General features: G+C 43.4%; 1 protein-coding gene across 24 annotated transcripts in view; it reads right to left on the bottom strand.

Annotated features, from left to right (window-relative positions):
* Positions 1 to 16,768, bottom strand: part of LOC122540026 (protein TANC2) — a 1,060,344-nt gene that overhangs the window by 624,357 nt on the left and 419,219 nt on the right. For 4 of the 24 annotated variants that reach the window (XM_087977942.1, XM_087977949.1, XM_087977945.1 and 1 more), the window contains exon 2: positions 15,428 to 15,485. The exons of 18 other annotated variants lie outside the window; for them this stretch is intronic. The gene's annotated coding sequence lies outside the window, so the exon portion shown is untranslated. Of the gene's footprint in view, positions 1 to 15,404; positions 15,486 to 16,768 lie in introns of all 24 variants that reach the window. 2 more of the 24 variants (XM_087977943.1, XM_087977950.1) reach the window with 1 other exon arrangement.

The following is a 16,768-nucleotide window of genomic DNA, read 5'->3' as shown; positions in this document are numbered from 1 at the left end:
GCTGAGGAAAATGAATCTGTTTTCATTACAGAGAAGAAGGTTGAGAGGTGACTTAATTGAGACATACAAGATAATCAGAGGGTTAGATAGGGTACACAGCAAGACCCTTTTTCCTCTGATATTGACGGTTAGCATGAGAGGACTTAGCTTTAAATTGAGGGAACAGACAGATGTCTGAGGTAGTTTCTTCACTCAGTAGTAGGGGCATGAAATGCACTGCCTGCAACAGTAGTAGACTCACCAAATTTAAGGGCATTTAAATCGTCATTGAATAGACATATGGATGGAAGATAGGGTCCATAGGTTGGCACAACATTGAGGGCCAAAGGGCCTGTACTGCACTAACATTCCATGTTCTACGTTCTCAACTTCATCTGCCACTCCTCAGCCCACCAGCTAATTTTAATCAAGATCCCGTTGTAGTCTGAGATAACTTTCTTCGCTGTACTCTACATCAATTTTGGAGTCATCTGAAAACTTACTAACCGTACCTCCTACATTCACATCCAAATCATTGATATCAATGACAAAAAGCAGTGAACTCAGCACCGATCCTCATTACATACAACTGTCCTCCAGTCCAAAAAAACAAACCTGCTGTGTTCTACCTTTGAACCACTTTTGTCCAAATGGCTAGTTCTCCATGTATTCCACATGATCTAACCTTGGTAATCAGCTTACCATGCCTTACTGAAGTACATATTGACACCACTCTGCCCTTTTCAATCCTCTTCGTCACTTCTTCAAGAAACTGAATCAAGTTACTGAGACAGGATTTCCCACACACAAAGCCATGTTGACTATCCCTTAGGGCAATCCTTGCCTTTCCAAACACATGTAAATCTTGCCCCTCTGAATCCCCTCCAACAACTTGCCCACCACTCATGTCAGGCTCACTGGTCGATGGCTCCCTGACTTTTCCTTACTACCTTTCTTAAATAATTGTACCACGTTAGCCAACCTCCAGTTTTCCAGCATCTCACTCATGGCTATTGATGATACAAATATCTGAGCAAGGACTCAGCAATCACTTTCTTAGCTTTCCACGTCATAGGGTATCTTTTCTCTCAGGTCACTTATTGGCCTGTCTCATCAACAATTATCAGATACAAGATAGCCTGCTTCCTCGTTGGTTCCATGACATATTGTTCTCAGAAAATATCCTTGATGCACTATGAACTCATTGCTGTAGCTTCCCTTTCCAATTTGATTCACCCCATTATCATGAAGATTAAAGTTGTCCATAATTATTACACTATTCTTTCTTCATGCTCCTATTGTGATGTTGATTTGCAGCCTTTCCCACAGACTGGCTGATTAGATTAGATTAGATTCCCTACAGTGTGAAAACAGGCCCTTCGGCCCAACAAGTCCAACCGAACCTCCAAAGAGTAACCCACCCAGACCCATTTCCCTCTGACTCATGCACCTAACACTATGGGCAATTTAACATGGCAAATTCACCTAACCTGCACATCTTTGGACTGTGGAAGGAAACCAGAGCACCGGGAGGAAACCCACACTGACACAGGGAGAATGTGCAAGCTCCACATAGACAGTCGCCCAAGGCTAGAATCGAACCCGGGTCCTGGTGCTGTGAGGGTGCAGTGTTAACCACTGAGCCACCATGCCGCCCCACGGTGTTTGGGGTCTTAGATTTCTCCTACCAATGTCTTCTTTCTCTTACTTTTTCTTAAACCCCTGCCCAAATGGACTCTATGTCAGCCAAGCGTAATCATCTCTCACAGCTATTCTCATTTCATCTCTTATTAACAGTATTACCCTTTTCCATCCATCCGGTCTTTCTGAAGGGGGATATATCCCTGAATGCTAAATTCCTTTGTTAATCTCCGTGTAATTGTGTTTCGGTACGAGGTCGTATTAATTTACCTCAATTTGCAGTGGCAATTCCTCCACCTCATTCAGGATGCTTCATGTATTAAGATGCAAAGCTTTTAAGTTTATTCTGATATCAAATTTCCCTATATTTCTATGGTGCCTTGGTGCAATATAACATTCATACAATCTGTCCCTTTCTTTTATTTTCTACTAACAACAAGCCCTATCACCAACATGCAATTCTAATTTTTCTTTGATATTTGATTTACTGAATTTTCCATGCAACTGAACATGCCACCCCAATTTAAAGTCCTGTCTCTATTATCGAGTTGTGCAATTTGCCAGGACTTTTGTTCCAGAATGTTTCAGGTGCAACCCATTCCATTGGAACAGCACCCTGCTCCCCGAGTAGTGGTTGGTACGAATGCCCCATGAATTCAAACCCATTTCTCCCACACCAATCTCCGAGCCACACATTCATCTCTTTAAATTTGTGCCCATTAGCTCATGGGTCAGGTAGTAATCTGAAGATTACCTTTTTGTTTCTGGATTTCAATTGGTTCCATGACATACTGTTCTAGGAAACTATCCCAAGCTGCTCATTTTCCATCAGCACAACCTCTTTCCTCATTGTTGGTACCTACATGGACTCCCACTTGAAGATGCTCTGCAGCCCAGATGAGGTACGCTACAGATGGATCCATAGGATAAACCAATTCTCAGAAGATGATTTCCAATGACTAACGATTCTTCATTTGACGTTTAATCTTAAAATGACTGTCACCTTTTATGGATTAGTGGTGCTGGAAGAGCACAGCACTTCAGGCAGCAACCAAGGAGCAGTAGAACAGTCAATCTTCCTTAATTACACCGGCACCACTCCCCACCTCTTCCTCCGCTACATTGATGACTGCATTGCCACCTCATGCTCTCGCAAGGAGGTTGAGCAATTCATCAACTTCACCATCACATTCCACCCTGACCTCAAATTTACCTGGACCATCTCTGACACCTCCCTCCCCTTCCTGGACCTCTCCATCTCCATTAATGACGACCGACTTGATACCGACATTTTTTTACAAACCCACCAACTCCCACAGCTACCTGGATTACACCTCTTCCCACCCTACCTCCTGCAAAAATGCAATCCTATATTCCCAAATCCTCCACCTCCACCGTATCAGCTCCCAGGAGGACCAGTTCCACCACAGAACACACCAGATGGCCTCCTTCTTTAGACATCACAATTTCCCTTCCCACGTGGTTAAAGATGCTCTCCAACGCATCTCATCCACATCCCGCACCTCCGCACTCAGACCCCACCCCTCCAACCATAACAAGGACAGAACGCACCTGGTGCTCACCTTCCACCCTAACAACCTTCGCATAAACCAAATCAGCCGCCGACATTTCCGCCATCTCCAAACAGACACCACCACCAGGGATATATTTCCCTCCCCACCCCTTTCCGCCTTCCGCAAAAACCGTTCCCTCCGTGACTATCTGGTCAGGTCCGCGTCCCCTTTCAACCCACTCTCCCATCCTGAAACCTTCCCCTGCCACCACAGGAATTGCAAAACCTGTGCCCACACTTCCTCCCTCACCTCCATCCATGGCCCGAAAGGAGCCTTCAACATCCAAAGTTTTATCTGCACATCCACCAATCTGCAATCATTTATTGTATCCGTTGCTCCCGATGCAGTCTCCTCTACATTGGGGAGACTGGACGCTTCCTTGCAGAGCGCTTTAGGGAACATCTCCGGGACACCCGCACCAATCAACCACACCGCCCTGGGCCCAACATTTCAACTCTCCCTCCCACTCTGCTGAGGACATGGAGGTCCTGGGCCTCCTTCACCGCCGCTCCCTCACCACCAGACGCCTGGAGGAAGAACGCCTCATCTTCCACCTCAGAACACTTCAACCCCAGGGCATCAATGTGGATTTCAAAAGTTTCGTCATTTCCCCTTCCCCCACCTCACCCCAGTTCAGCACTGTCCCCATGACTTGTCCTACCTGCCTAACTTCTTTTCCACCTATCCACTCCACCCTCCCTCCACTCCCAACCTAATCACCTTCTTCCCCTCCCCCACTCACCTATTGTACTCTATGCTACTTTCTCCCCACCCCCCTCTCACTTTTCTCTCCATCCTTCAGGCTCTCTGCCTGTATTCCTGATGAATGGCTTTTGCCCGAAACGTCGATTTTACTGCTCCTCGGATGCTGCCTGAACTGCTGTGCTCTTCCAGCACCACTAATCCAGAATCTGGTTTCCAGCATCTGCAGTCATTGTTTTTACCTGTCACCTTTTATGATTAGAGCTGAAAATGTGTTGCTGGAAAAGCGCAGGTCAGGCAGCATCCAAGGAGCAGGAGAATCAACGGTTCGGGCATGAGCCTTTCCTGAAGAAGGGCTCATGCCCGAAACGTCGATTCTCCTGCTCCTTGGATGCAGCCTGACCTGCTGCGCTTTTCAGCTCTGATCTCCAGCATCTGCAGTCCTCACTTTCACCTTTTATGATTACACATGATTGAAATTCTGCCAGCACTGAAAATCAGACATGATAAATTTTCAGGTAGGCCAATAAATTTCACTATAATTATGTGCAAGCGGTTCTGTGACAGATAACTTCAAAGAACATCTCACAGGAGGAAAAATAGGTGGAAAGGTTAAGGAGCAAATTCTAGACTCTCTAGCGAAGGTTGCTGAAAGCACAGCTACCAATGGTACAATGATTACTATTCAGTTGAGTTAGGGGCCAGAATTGCAGGAGCAGAGGAAACATAGCAAGAGGAGATTAGAGAGAAAGGCAAGGTGACAGAAAAACTTAAAAACAGGCATGAAGCAATGTAGGTCAGCAAGCACAGAGGTACTGAGTGAACAGAAATCAGCAAGTTAGGAGATGGGCATTAGAGTTTTAAATGAGCTCAAGTTTACAAAAGCGGAGAGATGAAAAGCTGACCAAATGTGTTAGGATTGTCAACTTTAATGGTAGCAAATCCCTAATTCCTGAACTCAAGACTTTTTTTTAAAAAGAGAGGCAAAATCATGCATGTTTAGAACAAGAATGAGACCAACGCCGTCAAGGTAAGTTTGTTAGTGCTACTAGTGGTAGTTTATGTTCATTCGGCAAAAGGAGGAGGCTCAGCCTAACATAGTAAGGGAACCAAGACAAAGTGAATTCAATCTTGTTAAGATTGATGGGGGAAGGCAAGGCTGGACAGCCTCTAATGCTCACAGTTTTATAGGTAAGACAGCTGAGTTAAGGACGCGCATTGACACATGGATGCAGGTATTGTTGCCATCACCCAGATATAAGGTAAAAACAATGACTGCAGATGCTGGAAACCAGATTCTGGATCAGTGGTGCTGGAAGAGCACAGCGATTCAGGCTGCTTGTCGGATGCTGCCTGAATTGCTGTGCTCTTCCAGCACCACTGATCCAGAATCACCAAGATATAGTTAAGGGAGCGACAAGGCAAACAACTAAACATTTCCATGTATAGGTGAGACAGGGAAGGTGCACTAGAGGAGGTTGTGTTACATCATTAACTAAGTGACAGCTACTGCAATAAATGAGAGTTTGTCAGTAGAGTACAGAATAAGACGTGGGCAGTCATACCGCTGAGATCACTGCTAGGAGTGTATATTGGCCCACAAAAACTCAACAGACAGTAGAGGCGCAGGTATGTAGCCAATTAACTGAGTTGCGTACATAGAACATTACAGCGCAGTACAGGCACTTCAGCCTCGATGCTGCGCCGACCTGTGGAACCAATCTAAAGCCCAGTTAACCGACACTATTATGCCTATCCAATGACCATTTAAATGTCCTTAAACTGGCAAGTCTCCTACTGTTGCAGGCAGTGCATTCCACGTCCTTACTACTCGGAGTAAAGAAATTACCTCTGACATCTGTCCTATATCTATCACCCCTCAATTTAAAGCTATGTCCTCTCGTGCTAGCCATCGCGATCAGAGGAAAAGGGCTTTCACTGTCCATTCTATCTAACCCTCTGATTATCTTGTATGTCTCAATTAAGTTACCTCTCAACATTCTTCTCCCTAATGAAAACAACCTCAAGTCCCTCAGCCTTTTCTGGTAAAACCTTCCCTTACCAGGAAACATCCTCGTAAATCTCCTCTGCACTCTTTCCAAAGCTTCCACATTCTTTTTATAATGCGGTGACCAGAACTGCATACAATAGTCCAAATGCAGCCGCACCAGACTTTTGTACAGCTGCAACATGACCTCAAGGTTCCGAAAATCAATCCCCTTACCAATAAATGCTAATACACCATATGCCTTCTTAAATAACCCTCTCAACCTGGGTGGCAACTTTCAAGATTCGATGGACCTGGACACTGAGATCCCACTGCTCTTCTACACTACCAAGAAATTTACCATTAGCCCAGTACTCTGCAATCCTGTTACTCCTTCCAAAGTGAATCACCTCACACTTTTCCTCATTAAACTCCATTTGTCACCTCTCAGCCCAGCTCTGCAGCTTATCTATCTCCCTCTATAACCTCCAACATCCTTCAGCACTATCCACAACTCCTCCGACCTTAGTGTCATCCACAAATTTATTAACTCATCCTTCTACGCCCTCATCCAGGTCAGTTATAAAAATGACAAACAGCACTGGCTACAAAAGAGATCCTTACAGTACACCACTAGTAACTGAACTCCAGGGTGAACACTTCCCATCAACCACTACCCTCTGTCTTCTTACAGTTAGCCAATTTCTGATCCAAACCGCTAAGTCACCCTCAATCCCATGCCGCTGTATTTTGTGCAACAGCTTACCGTGGGGAGCCTGATCAAATGCCTTAATGTAATCCATATACATCACTTCAATTGCTTTACCCTCATCCACCTGCTTGGTCACCTTCTCAAAGAACTCAATAACATTTGTGAGGTACAATCTACCATTCACAAAACCATGTTGACTATCCCTAATCAACTTATTCTTTTCCTGATGATTATAAATCCTCTCTCTTCTAACCCTTTCCAACACTTTATCCACAACCAAAGTAAGGCTCACTGGTTTATAATTACCAGGGTTGTCTCTACTTCCCTTCTTGAACAAGGGGTCAACATTTGCTGCCTTAAATCATCTGGCACTATTCAAAGCCAAAGACTCTGCAATCACCTCCCTGGCCTCCCAGATAATCCAAGGATAAATCCCATCTGGGCGAGGGGATTTAACTAATTTTACATTTTCCAGCTTTATCCTTGTGAACGCAATCCCATCTAGTCTAGTAGTCTGTATTGCAGCATTCTCCTCAACAACATTTCATTTGTATTCACACTAGAAAATGACAAAGTATTCATTTAGCACTTCCCTATCTCCTGACTACATGCACAACTTCCCACTACTAGCCCTGAATGGCCCTAATCTTAGTCTAGTCATTTTTTTTTATTCCTTATATATTGTAGAAAGTTTTAGGGTCTTCCCTGATCCTATCTGCCAACAGCCTCTGATGTCCCCTCCTCGCTTATCTCAGCTCACACTTTAGGTCCTTCCTGGCCAACTTGTAACTCTTAAATGCTCTGAGTTATCACATCTAATCCTAACATAAGTCATCTTCTTACTCTTGACAAGGGATTCAACTTCTTCAGTAAACCACGGCTTCTACCATCAACAACTTCCTCCCTGCCTGACAAGTACATACTTATCAAGGATCCGCAATAGCTGTTCCCTGAATAAACTTCACATTTCAATTGTGCCCATTCCCTGCAGTTTCCTTCCCTATCGTATGCATCCTAAATCTTGCTTAATCGCATCGTAATTGCCTTTACCCCACCTATAATTCTTGCCCTGCAGTATACAACCATCCATTCCCATTGCTAAAGTAAACATAACTGAATTGTGGTCACTATCATCGAAGTGCTCACCTATCTCCAAATCTAAAATCTGGCCAGGTTCATTTCCACGTACCAAATCCAATATGGCCTCTCCCCTCCTTGGCCTGTCGACATACTGTGTCAGGAAACTCTCCTGCACACACTGGACAAAACCTGACCGTTCTAAAGTACTTGAACTGCAGTATTCCCAGTCAATATTTGGAAAGTTAAAGTCCCCCATAATAACTATCCTGTCACTCTTGCTCCTATCAAGGATCATCTTTGTTATGCTATCCTTTAAATCTCTGGAACTATTCAGAGGCCTATAGAAAACTCTCAACTCTGACTTCTCCTTTCCTGACTCTAATGTCAGCCCATACTACCTCAGTAGACAAATCCTCATCCTTTCTGCAACCGTAATACTGTCCTTGACTAATAATGCCACAATCCCCATCCCCCCTTACTAAATCCCAGCAATAATAAGGTAACTACATTAAGGGATTTCAACTTCCACAACATTAACTAGGATAGTCATAGTTTAAGTCCTTTAAACAGGACAAGTTTCTCTAAATGTATTCAGGAGAGCTTTTTATGTCAGTACATAGAAGGTCCACAAGGGATGTTGCCGTGCTGGACCTAATTCCAGAGTAATGTTTTTATGCAGAGGATTTTGAAACTGGAACACACTGTCTGGCAGACTCTTGGAGGCATGAAACCTCAACCTTTAAAACGTACATAGATTTAAGGCAATGGGCCAAATGCTGAATAGAGTTATAGAGATGGAGAAAGTTAAAAATCACACAACACCAGGTTATATGGAAGCACTAGCTTTCGGAGTGCTACTCCTTCATCACATGGTTGTGGAGAATAAGACTGTAAGAAACAGAATTTATAGCAAAAGTTTACAGTGTGATGTAACTGAAATTGTATATTGAAAAAGACCTGGATTGTTTGTTAAGTCTCTCATCTTTTAGAATGACCGTGTTGATTTCAGTTCTTTCATATCTAAATGTGGGCGGCACGGTGGCACAGTGGTTAGCACTGTTGCCTCACAGCGCCAGAGACCCGGGTTCAATTCCCGCCTCAGGCGACTGACTGTGTGGAGTTTGCACGTTCTCCCAGTGTCTGCGTGGGTTTCCTCCGGGTGCTCCGGTTTCCTCCCACAGTCCAAAGATGTGCAGGTTAGGTGAATTGGCCATGCTAAATTGTCCGTAGTGTTAGGTAAGGGATAAATGTAGGGCTATGGGTGGGTTGTGCTTCGGCGGGTCGGTGTGGACTTGTTGGGCCAAAGGGCCTGTTTCCACATTGTAATGTAATGTAAATGTAAAATGTAAATCGCAAAACTTTTTTTAAAAGTTACATTCTCAAGTCAATTGGATGCTGCCTGACCTGCTGTGCTTTTCCAGCACCACTCAGATCTAAACTCTTAAACAATTGGTGTCATGTCGGCCCAGATAACGTATTGAAGGTGTTAGCTCCCTGTGCCACAATGGTCAGACTGATTCTAATCTCAAAAACGGATTTACAGAATCTTACATGGATTCAAGCAGTTTTTGAGCAAAGTAAAATGTAATTCTGCAAGTACAAATTCATCCCACAAACTTATATGTGTATGAGTGCATGTGGGGGTGTGTGGGTGGGTGTGGAAGTGGGGCTGTGTGTGTGTGAGAGGGCGGGGGGGGGGGGTTATGAGTGTCTGTGAGAGAGAGAGAAGGGAGAGAAGGGAGAGAAGGGAGAGAAGGGAGAGAAGGGAGAGAAGGGAGAGAAGGGAGAGAAGGGAGAGAAGGGAGAGAAGGGAGAGAAGGGAGAGAAGGGAGAGAAGGGAGAGAAGGGAGAGAAGGGAGAGAAGGGAGAGAAGGGAGAGAGTGAGTGAGTGAGTGAGTGAGTGAGTGAGTGAGTGAGTGAGTGAGTGAGTGAGTGAGTGAGTGAGTGAGTGAGTGAGTGAGTGTGTGTGTGAGAGAGTGCAAAGGGGTTTAAGTCTGCGAGAGGGTGTGTGTGGGAGTGTGTGTGTGAGTGTATGAGAGGGTCTGCGTGAGCGTGTGCATGTGTGTAGTGCAATGGGGTCACCTGTAGTGTGACATGAACCCATCTTGGAGACGGTCACCCGACATTCTGGGGAGTCCCAGACTGCTGAAGTGTTCTCCGACTGGGAAGGAACACTGCAGTCTGTTGACTGTTGTGCGGTGTCCATTCATCCATTGCCATAGCCTCTGGTTGGTCTCGCCAATGTACCATACCTCAGGGCATCCTTGCCTGCAGCATACGAGATAGACAACATTGGCTGAGTCGCAAGAGTACCTGCCACGTACATGGTGGGAGGTGTTCACACGCATAATGGTGGTATCAGTGTCGACATTCTGACATGCCTTGCAGTGTCCTGAAAGTCGGGCAGTTTGCTACAAACAATGATCTGCTTTAGGTTTGGTGGCTGTTTAAAGGCGAGAAGTGGAGGTGTGGGGAAGGTCTTGGTAAGGTGCTCATCCTCATTAATAATGTGTTGCAGGCTGCAAAGAACATGGTGTAGTTTTTCGGCTCCTGGGAAGTACTGGACAACAAAGGATACCCTGTCGTTTGCAGCTCGTGTGTCTTCTGAGGAGGTCATTACGGTTCCTCACGTCGGAACTGGCGGTCAAAGAGTTGAGCGTTGTACTCCATTCTTATGAGCGCTTCCCTGAGTACTTCATGCAACTCAACCAATGTTGTCTATCTCATACGCTGCAGGCAAGGATGCCCTGAGGTATGGTACATTGGCAAGACCAAACAGACGCTACAGCAACGGATGAATGGACACTGCAAAACAATCAATAGACAGGAGTGTTCCCTCCCAGTCGGAGAGCACTTCTGCAGTCTGGTACTTTCGACCTCAGACCTTTGGGGGACTGTCCTCCAAGGCAGACCGGGACAGGCAACAACGAAAAGTGGCCGAGCAGAAGCTGATAGCCAAGTTCGGTACCCATGTGAATGGCCTCAACAGAACCTGGGGCTCATGTTACACCACAGGTTACCCCATTGCACTATACACAGACACAGACACACATGCAGACCCTCTCTCATACACGCACACATACACTCACACACACACCCTCTCACAGACTTAAACCCCTTTACACTCACACAGATATACAAAGGCCCCTCTCATAGACACTCAACCTCCACTCCCACACACGCACACATACACATATACGTTTGTGGGGTGAATTTGTACTTGCAGAATTACATTTTACTTTGCTCAAAAACTGCATGAATCCATGTAAGATTCTGTAAATCCGTTTTTGAAATTAGAATCAGTCTGACCATTGTGGCACAGGTAGCCTCACACAGGGAGCTAACACCTTCAATACATTATCTGGGCCGACATGACGCCAATTGTTAAAGTTCACTTGAGAATGTAACTTTTGAAAAAAGTTTTGCGACTTAGATATGAAAGAACTGATACCAACATGGTCATTCTAAAAGATGAGAGACCTAACATACAATCCAGGTCTTTTTCAATATACAATTTTAGTTACTGCACACTGTAAACTTTACATATAAATTCTGTATCTTACAATCTTATTCGCCACAATCATCTGGAGGAGCAGTGTTCCAAATAAAACAGTTGGACTATAACCTGGTGTTGTGATTTTTAACTTTGTGCATCGCAGTCAAACACCAGTTTTTCCATGAGATGTAGAGCAAAGAAACAGATCCTTCGGTCCATCTCGTCCATACCAACTATACAGCGAGATTTGTGTAGATAGAGCACAGACTCGTCGGGTCCGCACTGTCCTATGACTCTCCATATACACAGAGGTCACAGCTGAAACTGATAAAACACAGAAATTAGGTGCAGGAGTAGGCCATTTGGCCCTTTGAGCCTGCACCACCCCCAAGACAATTAATTCAACTAAAGGACAGCAAGGATTTCTCCATGGTGATCTCGTACAGAAGTGTTGATTTTGAGCATTTAAACCAGCAGTGTGTCAATTATCAACACATTTATTTGCATACTGATATTAAATAGATGGGACTAGTTTAGTTTGGGATTATGGTTGGTATGGACTGGTTGGACCAAAAGACATGTTTCCATGCTGTATGACTATTAGATTAGATTACTTGCAATGTGGAAACAGGCCCTTCGGCTCAACAAGTCCACACCGACCCTCCGAAGAACAACCCACCCAGACCCATTCCCCTACATTTGCCCCTGAACCTAACACTACGGGCAATTTAGCATGGCCAATTCACCTAACCTGCACATTGTTGGACTGTGGGAGGAAACCCACGCAGACACGGGGAGAATGTGCAAACTCCACAGAGACAGTTGCCTGAGGCAGGAATTGAATCCAGGTCTCTGGCGCTGTGAGGCAGCAGTGCTAACCACTGTGCCACTGTGCAATGGCATTTTAAATTCCTATTAACAAGCAAAAGACACTGTGGATCATAACATGACACTATCATATGAGCCCCATTTAAACCATCAATAGTGTTCCATCTTACACTTTAGACTTAGAGTATTTGTGGGTGAATATTTGGTTTTTCTTTTCATCAGAAAATTACAGAAGCAGATGTCACTTGCTGTGAATTAAAACATACATCGTAAATTGCTATGGAAACATGCAACTTTACTGATGATATTAAATAACATTTTACCAATCTAAAAATGCACCGCGCATAAGATAGTACATAAGTTGGTGGTCAAGTGGGTTGCTATGCTCTGGGTGATGGCAAGTGGGCTTGTCTGCTGTTGGAACCGCACTCATTCAAGTAACATTCTTCAAGGGAGGATGGCAAGTCAAATGGTAACTATCAGATAAAATGACATTGTCGCTAAAAGCAAGAATGGAGGCCAACTCCACCAAACAAATTATGAACTCCTTTTGAATCCCACGACAGCTAGTGGTGTGTGCAAAATGGAGACTGCATTTCTTTTTCATCAACACAGACTTCAATTTCAAAAGTAACTCACTACATGTCAAGCAGTATGGGAGCATTTAGAGCTGTGAAGAATCAGTTTATAAAAGTAATTTTTCTCAGTAAAACCATCCAGAAAATTTCCACAGAACTAGAAGCCCACACATTAGAATATCATCAGCAACAATCGACTCCAAAGCAAGCAGAGAAAGACATTTATTGACTTAAAAGTCTTGGGGGAATCAAACACCTTACATAAAAAAAATTCTGTTCATATAAATATTGAGGTCTGTTGTAATGCTGATTTCCTTTAAAAACAAAATGTAAATTTTTGATCTATGCAGCCCAAGGGCATAGCAATGCAATGGGACCTTTATCCTTGCTATGAAAATCTTGCATTGTTCATTGGCCTAGCAGACAATTAAAGAATTATTCTGGATCAGTGGTGCTGGAAGAGCACAGCAATTCAGGCAGCATCAGAATGCCTGTCCTCTGATGCTGCCTGAATTGCTGTGCTCTTCCAGCACCACTGATCCAGAATCTGGTTTCCAGAATCTGGTTTCCAGCATCTGCAGTCATTGTTTTTACCTAATTAAAGAATTAGACTGGCAACAATACAAGACCTGACTGTATTGCTTATTCAGTCAGAAAACTGTAAATATGGTAAAACAAAGATGCAGGAAAGATTTCCACTTAATTAGACTTCCATTAAGAATTAGATGTAGAACTTAACCTGTGATTACACATTAATTTCATTTACAAATATCTGTAGATTCTCATGGCAATACATACACCAAATTAAAGGCTAACATTTTGTATGCTATGTCATGTATAGAATGTAAACAGTAGAACTAAGCAAGATAGGAGCAATAGGTTCTTTAGCCCTGTTGATTGTACTATGCCATTCAATGAGAGCATGTTGATCTGTGACCCAAATACACATGCACACCTCTGGCCATAGGTAATGCTTTTTGTTGATCTTGTCTGAATTTTAAATGGATAAGTGAAGCCATTTACATGAGTGTAACCCAAAACGGTTTCTACAGCTTACAGAAAGCGCTTCCTAGTTTCACTCCTGGAAGTCAACTATTTTTTTTGACTGTGCTCCCTACAAACCTGCATTCTCTTCTATCAGTAGAATTTTGTTTCCTTTAATTTGTTTTTAATTTAACCTATTTTTGCTGATCAACCTGTTCAGAGATATTATTACACACCTCTGGAGCAAGTGGGACTTGAGCCTGGGCCTCTTGGGTTCAGGACACTAACACTGTGCCATAAGAAGGCCTTTTGTTCCCTTTAAAAACTTGAAAACATCAATCAAATCAGCTGTTAAATCTGTAAATTCCAGGGAATAAGCACCTGTTTATTTATCTCACTACAGAATTCAACTTTTGAACAAAATGTACTTAGTCCAATGTCAGTATATCCTTTCTAAGCTTGATGCCCAGAACTGCTCACCGCACTCAAGGTGTAGGTGAATCAGCTGAAGAATTGTACAGCTGAAGAATAAATTTCCACCCCTTGTATTCTAGTTTTCTAAGGCTGGCATTCAATTAGGCTTTTGGAATAGCTACTCTACCTGTCTGAGAGATTCTCAGATACTTACGTGGATACATATATATTCCAAACATTTAGTTAAGCACAAGCCTTAGAAGAAATGTCTTTTGATGCCTGTTATTTTCAGCTTGTCACAATTTAGAAAGTACTTTGTTTGATTCTTTAAGTCCAAAGTGGATGACCAATCCTATGCTTACATTGAAATCCATTATTTTGTCCATTAATTTAATAATAACTACATCTCTGGTCATAGCATCATATGGCTCAGGAGCAGGAGGACCAAGAAGTGATTTCAACTCCATTTTGTTGTCCCGCCTCCATAACACTCAAGTCTCAAAAAGCTAACTCAGCCTACACTAAATTTTGCTATCCCACCTTCCATAAGCCAACGCCACCCTAGAAGAAAGAAAAGTTTCTATTTAGTTGAGATTTAGAAAACTCAAGTTCTCAAACTTGGTCAGAGTTCTAGTTTGATAGGGTTGTCAAGAAGGCATACGGTGTGATAGCTTTATCTGGTAGAGGGACTGAGTTTCAGAATCGTGAGATCATGCTGCAGCTGTACAAAACTCTGGTGCAGCCACATTTAGAGTTCTGTATGGGGAAGAATGGAGAAGCTTTGGAAAGGGTTTAGAGGAGTTTTAATATGATGCTGACTGATATGGAGAGAGGATCTTACGAGGAAAGGCTGGAGGGACTTGAGGCTGTTTTCAAAAGAGAGAAGGCGGCTAAGAGGTGACTTAATTGAGATATATAAGATAATCAGAGGGTTAGATAGGATGGACAGTGAGAGCCTTTTTCCTCGGATGGTAATAGCTAACATGAGGGGACATAGCTTTAAATTGAGGGGTGATAGATGTCAGAAGTAGTTTCTTTACTCAGAGTAGTAGGAGCATGGAAGGCACTCCCTGCAACAGTAGTAGACTCACCAACGTTAAGGGCATTTAAATGGTCATTGGATAGACATATGGATGAGAATAGAATAGTGTAGGTTAGATGGGCTTCAGATTGGTTCCACAGGTCAGCACATCATCAAGGGCCAAAGGGCCTGTACTGCACTGTAATGTTCTATGTTCTATATTCATATGTTTCAATAAGATCACCTCATTTTTCTCAACTGCTATGGATAAAAATGAAATCCACTTAATCTTTCTTAGAAGGTAAGCCCTTCTTCCCAGGAATTTCCTTATCAAACCAGGGCACCCATGAGGCACCATGGATGATTGACATCAGAAGCATTTGATTCAACCCATATGGGTAAACTCACAGCTCAGCGTGCCCTCCACATACCATTACATCAATTGAGGTTGAATGAAGTCCTTCACGCTAGTCTCAGTATCTGGTATGCCTAAAAATGAAACATCAACAAAAATGAAGCTACAACATCTGACTACTTGATTCCAGGCAGCATTAGGATCATGCAAGAGTTAGAACTAAGTTAGCTGACATCCACCTGATCAGATCTAAGCTCTCTAGTTCCATCTCATTCAGCCATGAATGATGATGAGCGATAAAATTCATTCAAGAGGAAACCTCACAAACATTCCCATTCATAATAAAAACCGAAAGAACTACGAATACTTTTAATCAGAAACAAAAACAAAAATTGCAGGAAAAGCTCAATGGGTCTGGCAACATCTATGTAGAGAAATCAGAATTGGCGTTTCAGGATGAGTGATTCTTCTTCAGAACCTGATGTTCTGTAGATTATTCTTAATGATAAGGAGGCCAGAGGGTGATGGTGGAGGGTTGTTTTTCAGACTGGCGGCCTGAGACCAGTGGATTGCCACAAGGAAGGATTGGTGCTGGATCCACTACTTTTCATCATTTATATAAACGATTTGGATGTGACCATAAGAGGTAGAGTTAGTAAGCTTGCAGATAACACAAAAATCGGAGGTGTAGTGGACAGCAAAGAATGTTACCTCAGATTACAATGGGATCTTGATCAGATGGGCCAATGGGCTGAGTAGTAGAAAATGGAGTTTAATTTTGATAAATGTGAGGTGCTGCATTTTGGGAAAGCAAATATTAGCATGACTTATACATTTAATGGTAAGGTCCTAGGGAGTGTTGCTGAACAAAGAGACCTTGGAGTTCAGGTTCATTGCTCCTTGAAAGTGGAGTCGCACGGAGATAGGATAGTGAAGAAGGTGATTGGTATGCTTTCTTTTATTGGTCAGAGTATTGAGTACAGGAGTTGGGAGGTCATGTTGCGGCTGTACAGGACATTGGTTCTTTCTAATGGAAAGATGTTGTGAAACTTGAAAGGGTTCAGAAAAGATTTACAAGGATGTTGCCAGGGTTGGAGGATCTGAGCTATAGGGAGAAGTTGAATAGGCTAAGGCTGTTTTCCCTGGAGCATTGGAGGCTGAGAGATGACCTTATAGAGATTTATAAAATCATGAGGGACTTGGATAGGAGAAATAGACAAAGTCTTTTCCCTGAAGTGGGCGAGCCCAGAACTAGAGGGCATAGGCTTCGGGTGAGAGGGGAAAGATATAAAAGAGACTTAAGGGGCAACTTTTTCATGCAGAGGGTGGTATGTGTATGGAATGATCTGCCATTGGAAGTGGTGGAGGCCAGTACAATTGCAACATTTAAAAGGCATCTGGTTGGGTGTATGAATAG

This window comes from Chiloscyllium plagiosum, unplaced genomic scaffold (assembly GCF_037043375.1).
Source record: "Chiloscyllium plagiosum isolate Xiang-an unplaced genomic scaffold, Cpla_swu_hap1 HiC_scaffold_32, whole genome shotgun sequence".
In the NCBI taxonomy this organism is placed as follows: Eukaryota; Metazoa; Chordata; class Chondrichthyes; order Orectolobiformes; family Hemiscylliidae; genus Chiloscyllium; species Chiloscyllium plagiosum.
This window is presented reverse-complemented; position numbering and strand designations above follow the sequence as displayed.